General features: G+C 40.1%; 1 pseudogene; it reads left to right on the top strand.

Annotated features, from left to right (window-relative positions):
- Positions 1 to 241: 241 nt before the first annotated feature.
- The window catches only part of LOC139182956 (cyclin-dependent kinase 2 pseudogene), a 41,439-nt pseudogene continuing 16,631 nt past the window's right edge, over positions 242 to 25,049 (top strand).

Below are 25,049 nucleotides of genomic sequence, written 5' to 3'. Positions count from 1 at the left end.
GAATGAGAAGATTGAATTTATAGTCAAACGCTCTGTTGAGGTTTTTTTTTTTTTTTTTTAATGTATGAGGCAAATAAATTCTTTTAACAGTATGCTGTGTTGTTTTTTTGTTTTGTTTTTTAGTTTACCTTTGGGGGTTCATTGTATGGTGGTGGTGGTTTTTGGCCTTTGATTCTCATGCTATATAGTCGTTGCTCATCAGTGTGGGGGGAAAGGATCCAGGTAGGCGCTAAAAGTGTGGTTTGTGGATACTTTGAGTTTAAAATCTAATATTTTACATTTTAATTTGTGAGGGACCACTATTCCCTCAGTTTTTAATAAAGAAAGCGTAGTTTGGAAAACTAATGAAATGACTTGGTATTTACTGCGAGATCTGGGTAAAAAATGATTGTACTTTTAAAATTTTAATTTCACTGAGAAAATTAGTGGTAAATTTTAATACTTTCCTTAAAAACAGATCTGGTTTTGATTTGTGTAGAATAATTAACTTTGAATGGTGTAATCACAAGCATTCTATGGTTTAATTTTGGATGCATAATTGAGAAAAATAAGGCAGTTCTTTGCCTAGAAAAAGGCACATTTAAGGAGAAAAATTTTTAAGCCAACTGAATCCTCTTAGTCCCCTCCAGCAGGAGTTTGGTGCTTTTGTAATTCAAAAGTGATCTAATAAGTGTGTCTTGATTTAGTTTGGTTTAGCTTTGAGAGATAACCTTACTCAATCTGATCTGGTCTGTATGGAGCTGCCTTATTGTGGGAAGGACAGGAGAGAACCTTATATTGAATCTTAAAGCGCATAAAATATTTGAACATTGGCTTTTTGAGTTTGCTTACTTTTGATATCAAAGGGCAAAGTAAGTTTAGATTTTATTAAGTGCCAGTTCTTTTAAAGGATGAAAATCTCTGGGTGCTATGTAAAATCTTGATTTACGGGGAAGCTAATAAAATTCTAATTTTCATTTCCCAGAACAGTTCATCCAGGCAACCAAGGTAATCCTCATCCCACAGGTCCTCATCTTTCCCATTATACTGTAGAACATTTTATGGGTGATCAACAGTTGTTAATTTGTACCCAAAAGTGTTACCGATTCTGCCAGTAATTTATTGAACTTGAATAGATCAGCAGGTAGGAAGCTGAAGTGGATGTACAAAGTATTCATAGTTTATCTTTTGCTTTTAAAGTAAATTTCATCCCACATAGTAGGAACATTTTGAGTTGTTGGATATAAAGTACTTCCATATGTTTTTCTTGTTTGCTAAATTACAAAGAAGATACTGCCCCCAGCCAACTTGTTTTTAGTACCATAGTTATATTTCTACCCTAATCTCTAGTTTTAAAAATTAGCCTTTCATGAATTTCACTTTATTATTTCTGTACATTGATGAAAATTAGCTGCTGAACATTTTTACTATTGACAGTTTACTACGAAGATGAATTTGTCTTATCAAAAGTACAACTTTGCAATCGATACTTTTGACATTTACTTGGTGCAATTAACTTTTTTGTTGATCTGTTGTCAAACACTTATTAATTTGTAATAGCAAAAAGCCAGTGATGGGAAAGAATAAAGCAGTATTTTGGGTGTCCTCAATGAGTGCCAGACCAAAGGAAAGCTGAGTTATGGTAATAACATTTTAATAAATGTTGTTTCAAATTATTGGAAATATAGATGTTAATTTTGCGTATGAGACACCTGGAGAAGATTCTTGGGGAAGAGTTCTGTCTTATGCCTTAAAGTCAGAATTCCTGATTCTTAATCTTACATATAAAAATTTTGTTTATAAGCTATTTAAACATGAAATTGCCTTTTGGTAGGTGAGCCAGGGTGCACATAAGACATTGCATCTTGTGGAGTGGGCTCAGAAGAATTTTTGCCAGAGGAACCTGATAGCCGAGATTAGCTCTTCAGTGTGTGGAAACTAGGTGCCAAGAAGACTTCGATTTCTTCATTAACTACCCACTCTTTCTCCCTCTTGTGTGTTATACCCACTACCTCCATAGTGTGGGGTGGAAGAAACGGATAAGAGATACGACTTTACTTCCCCCAAATTAAGACTCCTTTCTGTAATTTCTGTAACAAAAGAAAAATAGGACAGTCGTCTTCAAAAGTGAATTAGGCCAGATCAGTAATACCCAAGAGGAGAATGATGACCATTGTCATAAAATCTAAAATGTAATTGAAGCCACTGATAGCTAGCTGATTCAGATAGAAATATTAAAACCACTCAAATGATTGTCTAACGCAGTTCACCAAGTATTTTTGTTAGAATATCACTCTGAGGCACTGTGGGAAAAGCACACTAATTGGCTGGATCACTGCCACAAAGGTCAGTGCAGCTAGAAAAGATAGGACCCCAAGTACTTAATAATCAAAATATGGGCAGGAGAGAAGCATTAGTGACCTAGGTTACCTTTTGAGACCTGGCGGGAAAAAAGTGGGTAAAAGAGCTGAGGGGAGAGAAGTACGGAGCACTTAGATAACTGTAACTTAGAGGTTTTGATGTTTGTTGCCTCTAATAGTCATTCTAAGAGTGCAGTTGGAGTCTTCAAGGTGAGCATTACAATTTCGGCTGGCTTACATTTTAGCCATGTATTATCTGCTGTAATATGTGCCGATGTTACCCAAATTTGTTTAAGAGAAACACTTAGTTTTACACGGAATAGAGTGCTTTTTATAATCTGAAGTTGAGAGTTACTTATATTTAGATTTTCACTTTACAGTTAGCTTTCTTTAAAAGCACTGTTGTTCGATACAACAATGGAATTGTGCCTACACAAACTTCTGGACACTAAATTTGTGAATAGGATCCTTTTAAACTGCACATGTGATGCCCAACAGTAAAGATTTGGTTATGAACAAACCAACCTAGGATAGGAGTCTCATGTTGACTTTACAGGTAAGTTCCTAATTCTTTCTTCTTTTTCCACCTCAGCGCTTTCTGAAAATACACTGTTTGCCTTTAGCTGGGTTTCAAATTTTGTTAGTTCTGTTATAATTGAGACTGTCTTATCATGAAGGTCAACGTTTCTCAGAGGCCAAATAGTGTCAAATGTCACAGAAAAGTAAACAAGGAGCTAAAAAGTGTCCACAGACAGTTGCAACTTAGATCATCCATGTAGTTGTAACCCTGTGTTCTCTTTTATAAATAAAAAATCCCTTTGAACTTGAACAAAAAAGTATTAAGATTCAGAGGTTGCTATTTCAATATTCTGCACACAATATACTTTAAAGGCCTTATTAAACAGAAATGTGTTAAAAGATAAGATACAAGGCCTGTGCTAATCATAGTTGTAGTGACACTATTACCCCCAAATGATGGCAGAAAGACCTGAGTGAGCTCTAAAATATGTAAGTCAATGGAAACGTTTTTCTATTTCTTTAAAAAATAACTTTGCATTTGTTTAATAAGACCAGGTTAATTGTCAATGAGAATAAAAATCCTATATGCCTTTAATTTTTTTAGTGACTGAAACTCATGCAGAATATATATATTCTGGATAAATTTAACTCATTCATTTTATTAACAAATACATTGAGTGCCTACCATGTACCAGGCAACTGGGGATACCCAATAGACTAAATGAATGAACCTCCACCCTTAATGGAATGTGTATTTAAACAGGGATGCGCTTGTCTATAATGGTAACAATATGTAATACGCACTGTCTGTGGGCCTCTTGGGTTTTTTCAAATTTGAGTTCCACTTGTGTACCTACTCTAGAGCCTTGCTCCAGGACCACTGGTGTTACTGTGGTTGTGTGTATGTGTTTTCCCATTTTTAAAATAATTTTATCTGCATTTAAAAACAAAATAGTCCCAGTCGAGCATCGCCAACTGTACTGTCAGACTGTGCAGTCTTTACGTTTCTCCACCAGATTAATGAGACATCACATTTTTTGATGTACCTCAGCATTGTGAGGTCAAAGAAGCAAGAGCGCACTGTGAGCAGGATATTGAGTTGGCCGTATAGATCCTGTACCTCAAGAGCAGACGTGTGGGGTTCTTTTAATGCCACAGGCAATGGAGAGCCAATTATGAGCCTTGCTGGGATGGAGTACAGAGAAGAGTCAAGCATTTATCCTGCCTTTTCCAAATTACACCTCAGGGTAACTACATAGTTGTGAGGGAAATTTTCTCATTATAAAATAATTCCAGCTTAAAAATACAGTATAATAGAAATAGGACCTCAACATTTTGCAGCAGTAATGAAATAATCAAGTGAGGCCTCAATGACTTCACTAAGTGAATGCTGGTGGGGAGCAGTTTAATGCATGGATCAGGCTGATAGCACCTGAACCCACTGATCAGCCTTAGCGTTACAGTAACAGAACTATAAACATTCTGTGCTTGCTGAAGTTATACCACAGAAGTGCAGAGTGCCATCCATGAAGGTCAAATAATTGAACTTGACTCTCAAACGTTTAAATCTGACTACCAGTTATAAGAGACTTAAGATACAGAGGAACATGTTAAACCACCACTGGATGCAGTTGGCAAAATCCACACTAGAAAATTCTAGAAGACAAATGACCTGGTATTTTTAAGTAAACTGCAAGAAAAAAAGAATTTATAGATTATCATGGACTTCAGAAACAATTATAGCTCTTAAAGTAAATCATTAAGCTTTCTAGTTATACATGCAACATAGGAGATTACATGAAATAGGAAATACATTAAAACCAAGAAGAGTTTATATGGGTGAGATGTGGAGAATAATGAGCTTTTATGTACTTGGTGTTATTTTCTGATGCTTTTCTTCTGGTCTCTCTGTATTTTTTATAGTTTAAGGAAAACCTTTGTGAACTAAGGGGCATATCTTCAAAGGTTCCAATATGAAGAGATGAGTGGTATCAACGTCTAACTCCTTCATGCCCATAACTGACAGCATTCTGGATAGCACCTAAGATGTTCTGGGCTGAGCTCAGTACCTAGTGGGCCCTTTGAGGCATTTCTAACCTCACTTCTGTATCTTTTTCTTAAGTGCTCACCAATTATGACTCTTCCATTTTTTCTCTGTCCTCTTGTTAGCTCAGTCTGCATCTTGCGTATTCAATCCACTGTTTGCTTTCTTAAAATTGAGATGTGACGGACATTCTAGTTTCAGGTGTTCAACAAAGTGATTTGATGTTTGTGTGTCCTGGGCAATGATCACCACAGTAAGTTTAGTTAACATTCGTCACCACATACCATTACAGAACTTTTTTTCTTCTGATGAGAACTTTTTAGTATTTACTCGTAGCAACTGTCACATATGCAGTACAGTATTATTAACTGTAGTCAACATACTGTATATTACATCCTCATGAGTTATTGGCTTTATAATTGGAAGTCTGTACTTTTTGACACCCTTCACCCATTTTGTCCTCCCCCCACCCCCTGCCTGTGGCCATCACCAACCTCTTCTCTGTATCTCTGAGCTTGGTTTTTGTTTTCTGGTTTTTTTTGATTCCACAGATAAGTGAGATCATATTTGTCTTTCTCTGTCTTATTTCACACAACATAATGCCCTCAAGATCATTCATGTTGTCGCAGATGTCACGACTGCATTCTTATTTATGACTGAATAGCATTCCATTGTGTATACATGCCTCACCTATTTGTCCATCCATCCATCAGTGGACACTGGTTGTTTTTGCGCCTTGGCTGTTGCAAATAATGCTGCAGTGAACATGGCAATGCATATATCTTTTTCAGTTAGTGTTTGCTTTTTCATCGAGCTGCTTAAAAACACTTAGCCATCAATTGCAAAGTATAGGACTTCTTTAAATCCTGACTTGATCAAAGCCAGCTGTAAAAATATTCCTGAGACAACTGGAGTAATTTAAATATTGACTGATTATTTGAAGTTAAAAGAACTGTTGACACTTGATGAAGGTATTATGGTTGTGTTTCTTTTTTCAAAATTCTTTTAGCATATACATAATGAATTTACCAATAAAAAGATATGATGTATAGAATTTGCTTTATGTTTCAAAATAATCCTGGTGTAGGAGGGGGTGTACGTATGGGTGGGAGTATGGGTGAAGATTGCTCTTGTACTAATACAGTGGAAGTTCACACATGCTTACAATGATACCATTGTTTAAATATATCTACTATAGTCTGTTGTTGTTGTTCAGTTGTGTCCGACTTTGTGATCCCATGGACTCCAGCATGCCAGGCTTCCCTGTCCTTCACTGTCTTCCAAAGTTTGCTGAAATTCAAACTTTGAGTCCATTGAGTCAGTGATGCCATCCAACCATCTTCCTCTGTCACCTCCCCCTCCTGCCCTCAGTCTTTCCCAGCATCAGGGTCTTTTCCAGTGAGTCTCTTCACTCTCTGCGTCAGGTGGCCAAAGTTACTGGAGCATCAGCATCAGTCCTTCCAGTGAATATTCAGGGTTGATTTCCTTTAGGATTTACTGGTTTGGTCTCCTTGTTCTCCAAGGGACTCTCAAGAGTGTTCTCTAGAACCACAATTCAAAGGCATCAATTCTTCCGTGCTCAGCCTTCTCTATGGTCTAACTCACAGCCCTACATAACTACTGGAAAAGCCATAGATTTGACTATGCAGACCTTTGTTGGCAAAGTGATGTTTCTGCTTTTTAATACACTGTCTAGGTTGGTCATAGCTTTTCTTCCAAGGAGCAAGCGTCTTTTATTTCATGGCTGCAATCACTGTCCACAGTGATTTTAGAGCCCAAGAAAATAAAGTCTGTCACTGTTTCCACTTTTTCCCCATCTATTTGCCATGAAGTGATGGGACCGGATATCACGATCTTAGTTTTTTGAATGTTGAGTTTAAGCCAGCCTTTTCACTCCTCTTTGACCTTCATCAAGAGGCTCTTTAGTTCCTGTTTGCTTTCTGCCAGTGGAGTGGTGTCATCTGCATATCTAAGGTGGCTGATATTTCTCCCAGCAGTCTTGGTTCCAGCTTGTGATTCATCCAGCCCAGGCTTGTGCATTATGTACTCTGCATGTAAGTTAAATAAGCCTGGTGACAATATACAGCCTTTCCCAATTTTGAACCATCCATTGTTCCATGTCCAGTGCTAACTGTTGCTTGTCCTGCATATAGGATTCTCAGGAGACAGACAAGGTGGTCTGGTATTCCCATATCTTTAAGATTTTCCACCGTTTGTTGTGATCCACACAATCAAAGGTTTCAGCACAGTCAATGAAGTACAAGTAGATGTTCTTTGGGAATTCCCTTGCTTTTTCTGTGATCCATTGGCAATTTGATATCTATCATAATTAAACCTAATAATTATGTTAGAATTCAGAAGGCATGTGTTTAGAACCTGCACTGTGAAGTACTTTGTAAAATACTTGCTTTAATGTTATTCTAATTATTAATAACGTTCTATTTTAAATACTGGTATTTTGCTAGTTCCATGTCTTTTTTGAGACGTATGCCTTGTTAATAGCATACTTAAAAAAATCTGAAAAGCTTATTCTAAAGCTAAAGAAATTTACTAAAAAAAATTTAGTTTTGGCTTGAACTATGTTCTGTAAGCTTAGTCCTATTTATCATTTTAAATGATTGTGCTGTGCTTAGCCACTCAGTTGTGTCTGACTCTTTGTGACCCCTTGGACTGTAGCCTGCCAGGCTCCTCTGTCCATGGGGATTCTCCAGGCAAGAATACTGGAGTGGGTTGCCATGCTCTCATCCAGGGAATCTTCCCAACCCAGGGATCAAACCCAGGTCTCCCACACTGCAGACAGATTCTTTACCATCTGAGCCACCAGGGAAGCCCATGAATACTGGAGTGGGTAGCCTATCTTCCTGACCCAGGAATCGAACCGGGGTCTCCTGCATGACTGGCAGATTCTTTACCGACTGAACTTTTAAATGATAGCTGTAATAATTGTTCTGGCATTTTAATAGATTTTTTGTGTTTCTGTTGACTTAAATGATGATTTTAGTGTTCTTTTTAACTGTCACTGTCTCTGTATTTTATCTGTAGAATACAGTGTTCCTACTAATACATGTTAACACTTAGCAGTTATGTGATCGTGCTTCTACATATATCACTATGTTTTTTAAAATTGTATTGAAGTAAATTGATTTACAAGGTTGTATTAACTTCTGTTGTACAGCAGTGAATCAGGGATATGTATGTATATACACACATACATTCTTTTTGGTATTCTTTTCATTATAATTTATCACAGGATATTGAATGTAGTTCCCTATGCTATACAGTAGGGCTTTATTGTTTATCCATTACTATAAATAAGAGTTTGCATCCGTATATCTCAACTCCCAGCCCTGCCTTCTCCTACCCTCCACTCTTGGGCAACCATAAGTCTCTTCTCTATCCGTAAGTCTGTTTCTATTTTGTAGATATGTTCATTTCTGTTGTGTTTTAGATTCCACATATAAGTGATTGCATATGATAAATACCATAAATATTGTCTTTTTCTTTCTCTCTTCACTTCATATGATAATCTCTAGGTCTATTCATGTTGCTGCAGCTGGCATTCATTCATTCTGCTTATGGCTGAATAGTATTCCAGTGTCTCTCTGTGTGTGTGTGTGTGTGTGTGTGTGTGTGTGTGTGTGTCTACACACCACATCCTCTTTATCCATTCATCTCTATGGACATTAGGTTGTTACCATGTCTTGGCTATTGTCACTACTTCTGTAGGAACATGTAGGGGAGGCAAATAGATCTTTTCAAGTTGATATATACTGAGGAGTGGGATTGCTGGATTATATGACAACACTATTTTCAGTTTTTTGAGGAACTTCCAACTGTTTTCCATAGTGGCTGCAGCAGTTTTACATTCTTACCAACAGTGTAGGAGGGTTCCCCTTTCTCCACATTCCTTCCAGCATTTGTTATTTGTAGACTTTTTAATAATGGCAGTTCTGACCAATGTGAGGTGATACCTCATTGTATTGAACAGTTTTGATTTGCATTTATCTAATAATTAGTGATGCTCTCTGAGCATCTTTTCATGTGCCTATTGGCCATCTGTACATATTCTTCAGAGAAATGTCTATTTAGGTCTTCTGCCCATTTTTTGATTGGCTTGTTTGGTTTTTTTGTTATTGAGTTCTGTGGGTCGTTTCTATATTTTGGATAATTAAGCCCTGAAAATATTTTCTCTCATTCTGTAAGTTTTCTTTTCATTTTGTTTATGGTTTCCTTTGCTGCAGATAGCGTTATTATTAATCTAGTAATCTGAATGATTTAACAGGGTTATTCTTGATTTGGATACATTAGCACACCGAAAAAGGTAAAAATAAATTATAGCCAACAGTTTGTTTTGGGTTTGAAAAAACAATGATTTTGCATTTTACTAGCATAGAAATGATGTTATTGAATATCTACTATGTGCCAAGGATATACACATGTAGAATGAATAGTATAATAGTGAAGGGAAAAGGTTTATTAAAGCATTATTGTACAAATAAACTCTTTAAATTTAGAAAGATCATCACTGTTATATAGGATGTATACTTTAAAAAACAAAACCTAATGGCTTTTTAGTTTAGTACCTCTTGCTCTGAGCATACTTAGTGAACCACCACTGGTTTCCCCTGCTATCCAAAAGCAGAGCTTTCCTCTGAACCTTTTGCAAGCCAAAATGGTAATGGTGTAAAGCAAAGAAGCAATTTTCTCCTTTGTAAAAGTGAAAATCCTCTTCAGATTTCTTTTGGTTAGCAAAAACAAGTACTAGTCAAGGCCTTTCATAATAGCAAAGGGGGGTTAATTTTACCTGTATCTGGATTCATTGGTTTGAGACTTGAAACTTAGCTATGACCTTATTTACAGTAAAGAATCTGCCTGCAATGCAGGAGACCCTGGTTTGATTCCTGGGTGGGGAAGATCTCCTGGAGAATGGAATGGCTTACCTACTCCAGTATTCTTGCCTGGGAAATCCTGTGGACAGAGGAGCCTGGCGGGCTATAGTCCTTGGGGTCACAAGAAGTCAGACATGACTGAGCAACTAACACTTTATATACTGAATACATAGGCATTTTCAGTTTTAATCCTGGGACTGCAATTATTTTAATGATAATTACTATTTCTGTTGATATTTCAGCTTCTAATACTTGATCCTCTGATGAGTGTCCATGAGCGCTGCTGCATTCATTTTGCTTGCGTTGACTGAATATTCTTTTAAGTTCTTGCTAATTCTGCATTGTGAGTTTGACTTTACCATTATTGTTGAGTTTGGCCTTACATTTTGATAAGGAATCAAAGCCACCATTTCACCAGTTAGGCATTCACCAGTGGCTGACTTTATTTTTGGGGGCTGCAAAATCACTGCAGATGGTGACTGCAGCCATGAAATTAAAAGACGCTTACTTCTTGGAAGGAAAGTTATGACCAACCTAGACAGCGTATTACTTTGCCAACAAAGGTCCGTCTAGTCAAGGCTATAGTTTTTCTAGTAGTCATGTATGGATGTGAGAGTTGGACTATAAAGAAAGCTGAGCACGGAAGAATTGATGCTTTTGAACTGTGGTGTTGGGGAAAACTCTTGAGAGTCCCTTGAACTGCAAGGAGATCAAACCAGTCCATCCTAAAGGAAATATAGTCCTGAGTGTTCATTGCAAGGACTGATGTTGAAGCTGAAACTCCAGTACTTTGGCCACCTGATATGCAGAGCTGACTCATTGGAAAAGACCCTCATGCTGAGAAAGATCGAAGGCAGGAGGAGAAGGGGACGACAGAGGATGAGATGATTGGATGGTATCACCAACTCAATGGACATGAATTTGGGTAAACTCGGGAGTTGGTGATGGACAGGGAGGCCTGGCGTGCTGTGGTTCATGCAGTCTCAAAGAGTCGCACACGACTGAGCGACTGAACTGAACTGAACTGAGTAGTCAAGTCCTACCATAAACAGGGATTCAGGGAGCAGAAAGATCCTCCACCTGCTTTTACCCACCCTTCCCAGGAAGTCACACACCCTAAAAACATGTTATCCCAAAAGATATTATGCAAGTTCCAAAATGACCTCTGGGCATTTTGGTACAACATCCATCTTTTTTCCTTATATACTCCTCCCTCCCTCCTTTCCTTTTCCCCTTAATTAGTAGAATAATTTCTGTGTGACTGGCAAAAAATAATACTTTCCTTTTCCAACAGCCATTGTTAGTTGTGATATAGTATAAAGGTAGTATATTGTGATGAGATTTCCAGTCTTCTATATTTTTTTAATGTAAGAAAATAAAAACAAGTACTCTTGATCCATATACAGCAACGTGCCATAGGGATGAAGAGTACTAAGCAATCAGTTTCCATCAGGATTGTGATCAAGGGATAAGTACAAGAGACATGAGGTGTAGGCATATTTTCAATATGTCAAGAAAGAAGAAATAAATGGGCATTTCTGGATATAAGAACAACATGGCAAAAGTTATGGGCACATAAAAAGGCATGGACTTTCAAGGAATGTATGGTCTGATTTAGATGTTAGGATGTGGGACCTGGGGCATGGATGATGGTGTAGACAAACAGGCTGGAAATAGAATGACATACAAGAGTAAAGAGTTTTGACTGTTCTTTTTTTAAATTGAGGTATAATTGACATTTAACTTTAGTTAGAAGTGTGCAGCATAATGATTTTATATATATTGCAGAATGATCACAATAAGTCTAGTGAACATCCATCACCACACAGTTACAGTTTTTTTCTTATGAGAACTTTTAAGATCTTTGCAACTGTCAAGTAACATACAATACCGTTGACTTTAGTCACCATGCTGTACATTACATGACCATGACATAATTGTTTTCTAACTGGAAGTCTGTACCTTGACCACGTTCACCTCATTTCCCCCACCCCTTGCCTAGGATAACTACCTATCTGTTCTCTGTTTCTATAAATTCAGTTGTTACTTCATTGTATTTGTAGATTCCACATATAAGTGAGACCATATGGTATTTACTTTTCTCTGACTTATTTCACTTAGCATAATGGCTTCAAGGTCCATCCATTTTATTAGGTGGGATTTCATCCTTTTTTATTGCTGAATAATATTCCATTGTATTTTTATTTATATACTACATTTTCTTTATCCATTTAATCATTGATGAAGACTTAGTTTGTTTTCATATTTTGACTATTGTAAATAATGCTGCAGTATATGTGGGGGTTCATATTATGTTTTTTAAAAATGTATGTCTTCATTTATTTATATCTATAATGAAGAAACTAGATTAAATCATTGCATATTATTTTTTTAAGTGTTTTAATTTCCTTCAGATAAATACCCAGAAGTACAGTTGCTGGAATTTGTAGTTCTATTTTTCATTTTTCTATACTATTTTCCATAGTGGCTGTATCTGTTAACACCCTTTCAGATATATGATCTGCAAGTGTTTTCTCCCATTTGGTAGGCTGCCTCTTTGATTGTTCTTTAGGGATAAGAAACATTTATGTTTTTTGAAGAGAGAGATTACGCAAGGGGTAAAGAAACATCACACACAAAAAGCCTGAGGAAGGTGGGAAGAAGGCTTGCTTGTTAATGAGAAGATGAAAATGTTGGCAGGTGGATAGAGGAAGAATGAGAGGGAATATGGAGGTTCAGAATTGAATGTATAATAGAAAAGGAATAATTGGGCAAGAGCCTGTGTTATTATAGCATCTACTCTGTTTTTGTGAGGAGACGCTATATGTTGAAAGCATCCTAGCAGTGTTTGCTGTTTTATCTATGACACCATCTGAAAACACATTTGAAAGTGCTTTAGAATAGGGATCAACAAACATTTCCTGAAAAGGCCTGATATTAAATATTTTAGATGATGTGGGTCAAATATAGTCTCTGTTGTATTTGCTACTGCTTCTCCTCCTTTGCTTTCTTCTTTTTCTCTTCTTCCTTTTCCTCCTTTTCCCTCTTTATAAAATCATTCTCAGTTCATGGGTCATACTAAAAACAAGCCATGGGCAGGATTTGGCCTGTAGGCTATAGTTTGCTGACCCCTTCTTTAGAACTTAGCTATCCTAATGGAACATTTGGTTTCACTCCCACCCCACTTTCTCTCAGTAAGTGATGAAACAAATAGGTCTTTGTGGAGAATAAAATGTTGGGATAATTTAATGTATTTGAATGTATGTGACCCTTGATCTGCTTTTGAGCACCATCGCTCAGATTTGTGATGGTAGCCTAGGTTCTCAGTCTCTTGACCCTAATGGCATGTATATACTGCCCCAACAAATAATACATGATAGAAATGTCACTGCATGGCTTCTGAGAACAGGGTGGTAAAAAGTGATATTGCTTCTGTCCTTCCCTTCTTTCCCCACATACTTCTGGAGCTCTAAGCTGCCATGTAAAGCCACCCTAAAGTTTCCTTGCTGAAAAGACCATGGGGAAGTCACACAGTCATAGGGAGAGTTGTCTGAGGAAACCCAGCTGTGCCTGCCCCCAGCTATTTTTAAGTCTTCTCAAACTAGGCCTCATGCATATGAATGAGCAAGTACCAGATGATTCCAGTACCAGCTACCATCTGCTGCAAGCTCTTGAGATACCCTAAAGCAAGAACCATCTAGGCTAGTTTAGTAAAGCCTCAGAGCCATGAGAGATAATAATAAAATTGTGGTTGTCTTAAGCCAAAGTTTTGGCGTAATTTGTTACATAACAGTAGGTAATCAGAAGTGGTTGGGGAACCTGGAAATGGAGTATTACTATAACAAAACCTAAAATGTATGGCAGTGGCTTTGCAACTGAGCTGCCCACATACGTTGGAAGGGCCTTGAAGAGACTAGTAGCAGAAGTCTGATGGATCTTGAGGTTGTCAATAGGGCTTAAAGGAAAGTGAAGAAAAAATGATTAATACTGGAAGAAAAGCCCTAGTTAATAAAACCGTTACCTGTGATAATGTAGAAATATTAAATACTTAATGAGCCAGTGGATCAGCCTGAACAATTTTCAAGCTAAAGTTTTAAAGTTTCAGCTGGTTTCATTTAGCTGATACCATGAAATACAGATAATGATGAGCTGGAGAAGAAATTACTCAGTTTTCAAGCAAAATTTTGAGGAATATAAAAGTCAGAACTTCCTGTGTTAGAAAAGAAAATCCTTTTCTGATGACCATTCTCTTGCAGCAGAATGTTCTCAAAGTAAAACAAAAACAAAAAAAACTGGCCTCAGGACAAAAATCAAATTCAGAGCTCTGTCACGAAAATTCTCAAGATAAAAATAAAGCTAAGGATTTGACTGTGAAATCCTTTATTAAGACCCCAGAAAAATTTAAGGTGGTGCCTGACAGGGAGCTGCAGCTAGACAAGAATTGTTGATTTGGTTTTTGTCTAATGAAATAAACCCTAGTGAAATCAATGAGTCATAAGAAACTTACAAAGCTTTTAAGGAAAGTATATTGCAGAAATACTTGCAGCCTCAGCTATAAGAAACAGAGATGGCTTCAAAACGAAAATATACTTTCAGATCCTAGAAATTCTATAGGCAGAAAGCAGGCTCACCAAACTACTGAACTTAAAATGTGGGCTATATTTTATAGACGAGGAGGAATAACTTAGAGGATGGAGTGAAGAGCTGAGGAGAATCATTGCAGGGACTAGAAATGAACCCTCATCAAGGAATGGGCAACATGCGTCCAGTCAGCTTTGCTATGGACAAGAGACTGCTGTGCCTTTCGTTTTCTCCCTCTTTGAGTGGAAGTATTCATAGTGATTACCCTCTGCCATCTACCCATCATGAATATTGGGTGTGTGGGGGACACAGTTTATCTCTCTAGCTCATGAGTGTTTAGACCTAGAGGAATGGTACTCTTCATTTGGGAAAAGGTTCTATTTTTACTGCTTTTCTTTCTGTTTTTTTTTGTAATTTTAAATCATAAAATACATTTGAATTTAGCTTAAATGGCTGTAAATAAGCCTATCATCTTGAATGCACCAAAATTCCCTTACCATTTCGAATCTTATATTTTAATATGTGCTAAGTAACGAACACAGGGCCTCCCGTGTGTGCAATTGTTCTTTTGTAAATGCTGGTTTGCTTTAGCACTCTTGCCTGTTGATGACATTGTCTTTACCCATGGCATCCAGTTCCCTCACGCTGATCTCTCGTTCACCAAAGCCCTCTACCCCTACAACCCCTCCTCCACCCCACCAGGCCTCTCCATATGCTCCACTCCTGACTTTTTCAGGCATTTTACTGTCATCCAAACTCTGAACTTGCCTACCTTATTTTTCAAAGATTTGCAGAGTGACTAGGCAATTGTCATGAATAATGAAAGTAAAATAAAGTGTTAATTGTTTAGTCATGCCCAACTCTTTGCGACTCTGTGGACTATAGCCAACCAGGGTCCTCTGTCCATGGAATTCTCCAGGCAAGAATACTGGAGCAGGTAGTAATTCCCTTCTCTAGGGGATCTTCCCAACTCAGGGATCGAACCTGGGTCTCCTGCATTGCAGGCAGATTCTTTGCCATCTGAGCCACCAGGGAAGCTCAACTACAGTGTTAACACAGAAAATTTACTTGGATGATTGAAGTAGCAACCTTCAGTGTTTACCCTGTGGCATTAGTTGAAATTTCAAGCATTTTTTTGTAGGCCAGCTGAGTCCATTTTAGGTAAGGACCCTCAAATTGATCCTCAAGTAATGACATTCATATTCTTTTCTAATAGAGAATGGCCATCTGTTAGGGATATAGTATAGGGTAGAACACTATGCTAAAATCTGTCCTGGTCCCACTCCATCTGTAAAGCTTGGAGTCTTAAGTTCATATGTATCTTTGGTCTCTGCCCCAGCATTTTGTAGAGAATTCTCATCTAATTAATATTAATGTCAATAGCAACATTGAAGAGGAAAACCTAAAAGGAAGAGAATTTTGAAAGAAGGAGTGCTGGGAAAGAGGAGGGCAGTTTTATCTGAATTGTTTTGCCTTGGAAAATTGCTGGTGTAATTCTGTGAGTTAGTGAGTATGTGTACATAAATATGCATTTCTTTATTTAACCAGTATTAACGAGCATCACTGTGTGATTCCTGCAGTATACTAGCTTCTGTGTTGTCATTCAGTCACTAAGTCGTGTCCAACTCTTTGTGACCCCATGGACTGTGGCCACCGAGAAGCCTGGCAGGCCACAGTCCATGGGGTTTTTCACGCAAGAATACTGGAATAGGTTGCCCTTTCCTTCTCCAGGGATCGAACCTGGATCTCTCCTCCCTGCCCCACCACCCCCGCCAGACCCCTAGCAAGCAGATTTTTGCCACTGAGTCACCAGGGAAGCCCACTAGTTTATGTGGATAAGATAAATTAGGGAGGTCACTTATTCTGTTAGACTGGCTCCAACAGCAGTTGGGTGGTGTGCGCTGTGTGGGGCCTAGGAGATGCTCGGATTTACCATTCCTTATATGGAAGGTTTCTGCATAGGATCAGAATTCATATGCATTCTCAGCTTTAAACATAAAACTGAATTTTCAGGGAAATTGAATTCCATCCACAGTAAATTTTGATTCTGTAAATAAAAAGCTTGCAAAGTCTTAATAAAAAGGAAACCATCTAACCTTAAAAATGAATTTATTACTAAGTGAATTTAACTCACAAAAGGAATTTTCCATAATATTTAGACTTTTGTTGGTTTTGGCTTTGTTTGTTTCTTATTAACATTTATAGTTGTTTGGTCTGGTCAAATATTGAATTTGAGTTCAAAGATATATCTCCTCTGAGGATGCAGTCTAACGAGGCCAAGTAAATAATCGGAAAAAAATAAGTTTCCAAGTTTTAAGGGCAGTACTCTTTCCATGGCAAACAGCATGTCTCACTTTTTCAGTCATCTGCAAAATTGGGCTACTCATTCCTACACAAGTGAATGTGCTGATTTCTGTCTTTTTCTTTCCCGCTTATCCCCCACCCTTCTTTGCTCAGTTTCCACTTTCTTTCCTCTTGATGTTTGCCTCATCTCTTCCTGTGTAATATATGGCCACGTCTTTGGGGAGCAGCAGCGTGGCATCAGAAACAAGGGGCGCCCTCGCAGTTACATTCTGCAGGCTCATCATGGGGCTCCAGGCAGGTCACTAATCGTGAAATGGGGGAGTCAGTGCTGGCTGGGTGTTAGTTGATTGAGGTGGCGTGGACAGAACCTGGGGACTTCAGGGCCCTGTCAGTGGCCCTTCAACATATTTCCATTGCTGTCACTTAACTTACAGGCATGCGTGATCCAGCAGTCAGTTATTCTGTGCAGGAGGGAGCAAGGGCTTTAAATCAGGTGGCCAGAGGGTTATTTCTCTGCTGTTTAACAGCTGTATGACCTCAGGTGAGTTTCTTAATCTCATTTATCCTCAATTTCCTTGTTTGTAATACCTCCCATGAAAGGTGGTTCTGAGGATCACAGATAATATAACATAAAATACCCAGCAAAGTCCTGACACAAGGAAGTTGTTTATAAATAGTAGCTATTGATGTTTTAAGTAGGCTAAAAGGTCTCTTTCACATGCTTTTACAGTCATTTAATCTCAATCTCTCTTTCACAAACACACACATACAACAGTTACCATCCTAAGCTCCTCAAATTGTCCATGCACCTTACCATTTTAAGAATGGCCTTTTGTTACCAGGGAAATGGTTCTGTTGCCAGCTGAAAGGAATATTCAGGAAATGGCTCAGGAAAAAAAAAAAAAGTAGAATTGTATTAAAAAAAAAATTACTCTGTGGTAATGTTATCTCTTTATCTCCTCTGCATAATTGTGATGTCTCCCAATGCTGTCAAAAACAACAGCCAATCCAAATCTTGTTGAAGTCTAGCCTGCCTGGGACTAGGGTACCCCTCTTAGCATGCTTGCAGTTGTGTTACCTTGCTTGGATCGACTAATAAATGGCCAGGAGTCATTTTGCATGACAGCCTTTCAATTCTGCAGAAACCCTAAAACTGACCCAGATAAATGCCTGGGTCCCCCAGGTCTGTAAGTCTCTACGCTGCCCCTTTGTTAGGTGTCATATCCTCTTGACTGCCTCTCAAGGTGAAGAGAACTGGGTGGCACTGGTGAGACAGTGCGGCCAGGGGACCTGCTGCAGCCCCTGCAGGAGGGGCCCTGTCTTTGACTGACGGCTGTAATATTGCTCTTGTGACAAGCGTCTTTTTAGTCAAAAGCAGTAAATCTTCCCTTTTGTAAATGACAGATGGTTAGGATTGTTACTTCTGTCTCCAGCAAACCCATAAGAGGAAAAACAAACAGATAACTGACACTGAGTTCTTCTTGTTTTCAAGAAAACTAGGGAAGATTTGAAGCCATATAGTTTCAGTAAGGTTTTGCAGTGTTTGTGATCCACAGAACAACCCCACCCATTCCCACCCCCTGATGTCCACATGCTAATAATCCCCAGGACCTGCGAATATGTTAGGTTACATGGCAAAGTGGAGAATTTATAATTGCAGATGGAGTTAAGGTTGCTACTCAGCTACCCTTAAAATAGGGAGATTATCCTGTATTGCCTGGTGAGCACAATAGAATCACAGTGGAATAGGGAGCAGAAAGAGAAAGAGGTGACTGGACTCAAGGTTAGAGTGATGTGGTCTGAGGACATGACCAACCACAGTGGACTGGGAAGAGGGAGGAAGAGGGGCTGTGAGCCAAGGGATGCAGGTAGCCTCTAGAAGCTGGGAAAGGCAAAGAAACGTATCTTTGGAACCTGGAACCTTCAGAAGGTCCTGCCGACACCTTGATTTCAGCGCAGTGAGACCCATTGCAGACTTCTGACCTCCAGAATTATAATAAATCTGTGTTAAGTCATTACGTTTGTGGTAATGTCACAGTAGGATAGAAAACTAATACAGCATTTAACTGCACAATGAAAACTCTAAAATTGATGGACCCAAATTTCCTCTCTCTTTCCAAGAAAGGTGCTGCTACTAGTGAAATGACAAACCAAAAGCAGGGAGAGGGAAGTCAGCCATGGGCCAGGCTGGCCCACTGCCGGAGCGCTGGTTGGAGTGGTCTCTTGTTCCTGCCTCGTCGTCTCTCCTCTGCCCGGCCTCTGTCTGGGGTTATTCCCCACACCCCCATGTTGCCGCTGCTTCTCTTTTCACCAGCGGTCTTCTCTCCAGCTCCCCTCTTCTCTGATGGGAGCTGGCACTGGCCCAGGTTAGCAAGAGGAAAATGGACATTCCTCCTAGTTTCCTCCCTCCTGTCCACACCTGCATAGTCCCTGGGGAAGAGTCTTGACTGAAAGTGAGCAAAGAAAGGAGGAGTAGACAGGAAAAAAAGACGCCTGAAAACAGTCAGGCTGGACATACTTAAAGGGAAGGGAGACAAACAGGAGATGCCACCTCATCTCATTGACTTAGCTGTTGCCATTTTCTTTAGCAAAGTTCCAGTGTACTGTCCACCAGGCCTGAGTGCAGCTGTTATTCCTGTGTTCCCAGTGGTACAGCAGACCTTTCTCCATTTCTCCAAATGGTTAACTGCACACTTAGAGCTCTTGGCAGAGTTTGGGATGCAGAGTTAAGTACTTGGGGTGTACCTAGCCCCATCACCATCTGTGATCTGTACAAAATTTGATATACGCTTTAGGCTAGTCAAATACTCATTGGTCCTCTACTGTGCATTTGGCAGTGCACTAGGTGTAGGAAGTGGAGGTGGGCAGCAAGGGCTAGTGAACCTGGCTTTCTGGTGGAGAAATGGGATTTGGGGATTATAATAAGCAGTCTATTTCCTTGTCACAGCATATGAGCAATTTACTGAAAGTGTTGTCCTAAAGACATGAGCTTATCTAGACAAAAACAAAAAAATTAAAATTCCTCCCCTAAAGGTTGTTCAGTGACTCTGTGTACTTCCAAGAGGACAATAAGCTCTTTCTTTGGAATCTGGGAGGTGCTTCCAGGGCATGAGAAAGAATGCTCTACTCTGTGGCCTTTGATGTGATTTCCCAGGTGTGCCAAATAATGCCTTGGTAGCTTTCCAACCACCTGTTGTCATTTTACAAGTTTCACCAGATGCCTTTATATATTGGGCAGAACCAAATCTTAAAAAGGGACGATGTGACACCTTTAACACCCATCATGTTCAAAGTATACTCCATGTCCGGGCTGCATTGTCATTCATTAGAGATGAAGATTTACAGTGTCTTAATTTGAATCACCTGTCACTAAAGGGTCTCGTTGGCTTCTGTCTTTCCCAGAAACTTTTGTTAGAGGGATCTTTTCTTTTTGGCCACTACTGCATGGCATATGGGATCTAAGTTCTCCAACCAGGGGTCAACACTATACCCCTTGCGGTGGAGTGGAAGTGCAGAGTCGTAACCACTGGACCACTAGGGAAGTCCCTAGAGAGGACTTTTTTTTTTTAATTGAGCTACCCCTTCTCTTCCCTCCCGCTTATCTGAGTCAGATGCTCTCATAATGCCTCACACTTCCTCTGTTAGCAGTCATCACACCAAACTGTAGTGTTTCTTCACTCATGTGTGTCTCCCACTAAGCTCTAATAATCCGTGGCGGCTGGCCCGTGCCTGCCTTATGTACATTTGTTTGTACACCACTCAGCCCTGATGCCAGCGGGTGAACGAAACATGTGGGTGTGTTGCGTGAGAGAAAGCCACTTTTGCTGCCTAAGAACTTACAGTGATTCTCAATTGTGTATCAGATACAGATGCTTCATTTCAGTTCTCAACTCCTTGGATTTTTCTTGTATAGGAGCTTTCAGATCTCCTCCGGGCCCCTATCTGATTACTTGCATCTTCGTGCTGTAGGGTGTCTGCTCTGCCTGTCCACCCAGGGTAGTTTGTCCCCAAAGGCGGCTGCCAGCTCCTTGATTTCTTCTCTGCACACTTGCCACTCCCTCATGGAGAGAGATTCCTCTGCCCACTTGAACCTGGGCTGGCCTGTGACCAATTTGACCAGCAGCCTAGGCGGAAGTGACACTGTGCCAATTCTGGGCCTACTCTTTAAGAGAAGACAGTTTCCCATCCCTTAGAGCCCTGAACTGCCACTAATAAATGCAGGCAAATAAGCCACGTGGAGGATGCTGAGGCACTAGCAAGTGAGTGAAGAAGCTCCATTAGCCAGTCAGCCCAGGTGAGCCTTGAGGCGACTCCAATCCCAGCTAGTTCCTGTTGTTTTCTGACTGTAACTACTCAAGAAATCTGAGGCAGGACCACCCAGTCAAATACGGTCAGCCTACAGAACCATGATATAGCAGTAGTAGTTTTAAGCCACTGAGTTTTGGGTGATTTGATGTATAGCAATAAATACCCTAAATACCACCCTCCAAGGTCCCAAATGTAGATTTTTGGTAAAGCTTTTCTGTGCAAGTCTAGTTGATGATAGTCCTTCCCTTCTCTAATTCCCACAGGACCTCTCAGTACCACACATTTTGTTATCCAGCCGTACATACTTGTTTCCATTTTCTATACTCTGTTTTGGACTCCATGACTTTGAAGATACCAAGCAATGGAAATATGTCTTTTGAGATCCCTTCAACAAGTACCAGTCCTGGACAAAATATAATTAATAAGCTGTTGAGTTGAGTTTTAAAGCATTCTTTGAACTTTCTGCCGGCTCTTTTAGCTATGATTCTTCATGGTATCTTGGAGCATTCTTTCGAGTCATGGTTGTGAAAGTATGTCTGGGTGCAGGCAGCCCTCAAGATCCACCCAAAGACAGTATGCGACAGAGCAGTGGTTCTCCAAGTCTGGTCCTGGATCAGCAGCATCACTGTCAGCTGGGAACCACTTAGACATGCAGATTGTAAGGTCTACCCTAGACCTGTGAAATTTGAGGTTCTGGGAGTGGGGCCCAGCATTCAGTGTTTGAACAAGTTTTCCAGATAATTGTGATGCATGCTGAAGCATGAGCGTCATTCTTGTAAGAGAAAAGAGTTCAAGGTTTAAGATAGAAGGTCTAGGATTTTTTTCATTAAACAGCATTTATTGGATGTGCATTTGCTTGTGCGGGGTGTAGTGTTAGGGGCAGGGGATACTAAGATGGCTATCGGTTGGTCTCTGCCCTTGTGTGCTGAAGGAGAGTGAGGTGGCTGCTCTGTTGACGTATGTATGAATGAGACATACCCCCAAATGATCTGTAGAAAACCCGCACACTGAATGAAACACTCCAATTTTTTTTTTACCTTCACTTTTCTATTTAAGGATCAGATGCCGTTATCATGAACTTAAATAAGCTTTAGGAACCCTTTTATCAGGATATGTTTTATTAAAGATTACTCCATTAGTAAGTAGCCTGTTTAAAATAGTATTCACACTCACCATTGAACAGAACATCTAGATAAGTAGAAAGAAAATTAAAATAATTCATAATCCTACCACCAATGGCTAATACCACTTCAGTGCATTTTCCTCCCAGCTTATTAATGCCTGGGTCTTTTTTCCTTTTTCTATATCTGCCTTATGCTCTTAGTAACATACTATATGCATTCTAGGTCACTTGTTTCCTGAAGCTTCAGCATGTTTTGGTGAAATGGCCGTAGTATAGTCACGATGCTGTTTGCCCTGGGTGCAGCTGAGTAGTAGTGGAGACAGTTACTGGTTCCCCCTTTCAGTGCTGTCCATGTCCTGCTTTCCCTTTGTTTATTCTTTTCTAATCAGCCCCATAGACTCCTCCTTGTCTCTCCTCTCCACCTGTCCTACTTTTCTTCTTCCCACTTTAGCTTTGTTGTCCACCCCTGGCTGGCGTGACCTTTCCACCCCTTGTCCCTTGATTTCTCTTCATCCTTCCTACATGAGGGCTGTTACCAACACACAGGGAAGAGTGTCCCTTCCTTGTACGTTCTCTGACTTGGCAAAGCTCTCTTCATACCTCTGTTGTTGTGCTCTCATGTGAGGGTTACACATTTAGGGTCTGGGCTTGAGACTAGAGAATTCTTATTTCTCTCTGCATCCCCTAGGACAAGTGAAAGGACTTCTTGTAATTCATTTGCAAAATGAATAAATAAAACCCCAAGGCCTGTCGGTCACCTGGAACTGCTGTTCACAAGTGCAAGACCCACTGGCAAGCCCCTAGGCTATATTATACAGGCTTCTGACCTTGATACACAGGCACTGTGGTTCCTTCAAGGAAGCCTCTGAAAAAGCTCAAATCCAAAGCTCAGGGGAGTATTGAAACGATACAGCCAAAACCAGAAGGAGCTACTTTCAGGTCAGATAGGAAATGGACAGCATAGGAGAATAGAGGGCTTGGGAATGCTGTCTGTGGTGGCCCAGGACCCATGACAGAGGGAATGTGTATTCTCTGAGACAAGATTAGAACCACTGCATCTTTGTAGAGAAGACCAGAATTGCTGTGAGACACAGCCTGTGAGGTAGACTGAAGTAAGACAGTAGAGGTGCTTCCCTTGTTTTATCTGAGAGCAGTAGTCAGTTCCGCAGTCATAATTTCCATCTTTGACAGTGAGCCATTCAGAAGGAGGAGGAGGAAGTTGGGAGGCTGAGGAAGGGAGGGAGAGAAGCATCTACTGAACCATCAACTCAAGTGGCCTGGGAAGGAGCTTCCTGGTAAGCCAAAAATGCAAACCGATGGAGCTGATTTCTGTTGTGATGACAGATGAGCTTCCTGCCCGTCCTGAGAGCAGCCTACTGGGGCAGGTGGAGAGGCAGGGCCAGACCTTTGTGTGGACAGAGGCAACGCTACTGCCCGGCTGCCAGCCTGTCTCTCTTTAGAGACCAACATGGCTGAGCTCAGTTGGAAGGCTGGGGAGACAGCACTTCTTGTTTCTGGGTCACATGTCAAATTAGTGGAGGATTATTTTAAGCTAAAAACAGTTATACTCAAGAGTTCAGAGTTTAGTTCTCTTCTGTGGTTTTGACTTGCTCTGCAGTCGTTGCGCCTTTGATGTTCTTAAACATACTTGGTTTTCCATTTTGGTCTTGAAAAAATTAGGAGACACCTGACTGCTCATCTTTACTAGGGGGTGAAATTTCTGGCATTTTATAAACATTTAGTTTCATACAGCGATGACACGCAGCTTGAACTCGTCAGGATCGTCAGCAGGCACTAAACAGGGTTGTTCTTTGCCCCCTCCCTTACGGTCCATGATCCACCCATGGTCGGCATGACCTTCACCTTCTATCCTGGACCAACTCCCTTTCATCCCTCATGATCCACTGCAATGGTCAACCTGGAAAACCTTCCCTGACCTTTGCAGACTCTTAACCTCTGATTCTCTGCAGCACTCATGGTACTGGACTTTTTTCATGTTGAGTGTTACACATTTAGGGAGCTGGACACAGCAGCCGTGTGTCACGTGCACATGCTATGGCCTGTGGCCCAAACAAATTGCTGCTCCTAAGCTCCAAATCCATTTTTGTGGCCCTGGAAGGCAACCCTTACCCTTCCGCTCCACTTGGCTCTTGTAATAGGACTAAATGGGCCATCTTCGTTTCTACTCAGGCAGCATTTGATGAGATTAGTCAGTGATGACAGGCAGCTCTCATCCCCCACTGGGCCAACCCTACCTGGCAGGACTGCACTTGCTCACCTTGATAGGTGGCAGGACAATTACTGGGCGCCTTTTCGACCTGCTTCAAAGCTTCTTGTAACCTGGCACTGAATGAAATGCACAGCCTTCCAACTCAGTGACATTTAAGGCAACCACTCATTGGTCCAGGCAGTACAATAAATTGGTACTCAGCTGCTCCCAGTCTATTTTTCTGGTTAGAGCTATAAATAAAAGAGTGTGCCACTGCATGTGTGACACCAACTTGCCCCTCTCCCCAAGCAATCACGTCCTCTCCCTTGCTCTCTGGTTTTGTTCTGGTCCCCCCGAGGAACAGTGTTAAGGATTGTATTTGGGGGTTGCCTAGTGCTATGTGTCTACATCTGAGTCCCCCCCACACAAATAAATACAGTAAATGAATATATATATATATATATATTTGAATATCCATCCCTACTGAACGGGTTATTCATTCATATGGAAATAGTTTGCACTAAATATAACTCCCCCAGTATTCTTCTTTAGTCCCTCTTATTCAAGGGACTAAGTTGCATCACTCAAGGGTGATATTTAAATGACAGTTACTGCAGTAACACAGAGTAATGACCTTGTGAAGTGTGGTATATTGGTGTGCTTATCCAGTAACTTAATATTCAGTAAATACTAGTTGTGATGTCTGAAGAGAACTCAAAAGACAAGAAATCAT

The sequence above is a fragment of the Bos indicus genome, chromosome 5 (assembly GCF_029378745.1).
Source record: "Bos indicus isolate NIAB-ARS_2022 breed Sahiwal x Tharparkar chromosome 5, NIAB-ARS_B.indTharparkar_mat_pri_1.0, whole genome shotgun sequence".
Lineage (NCBI taxonomy): Eukaryota > Metazoa > Chordata > Mammalia > Artiodactyla > Bovidae > Bos > Bos indicus.
Note: the sequence above shows the minus strand (reverse complement) of the source record. Positions and strands in the feature narration are given on the sequence as shown.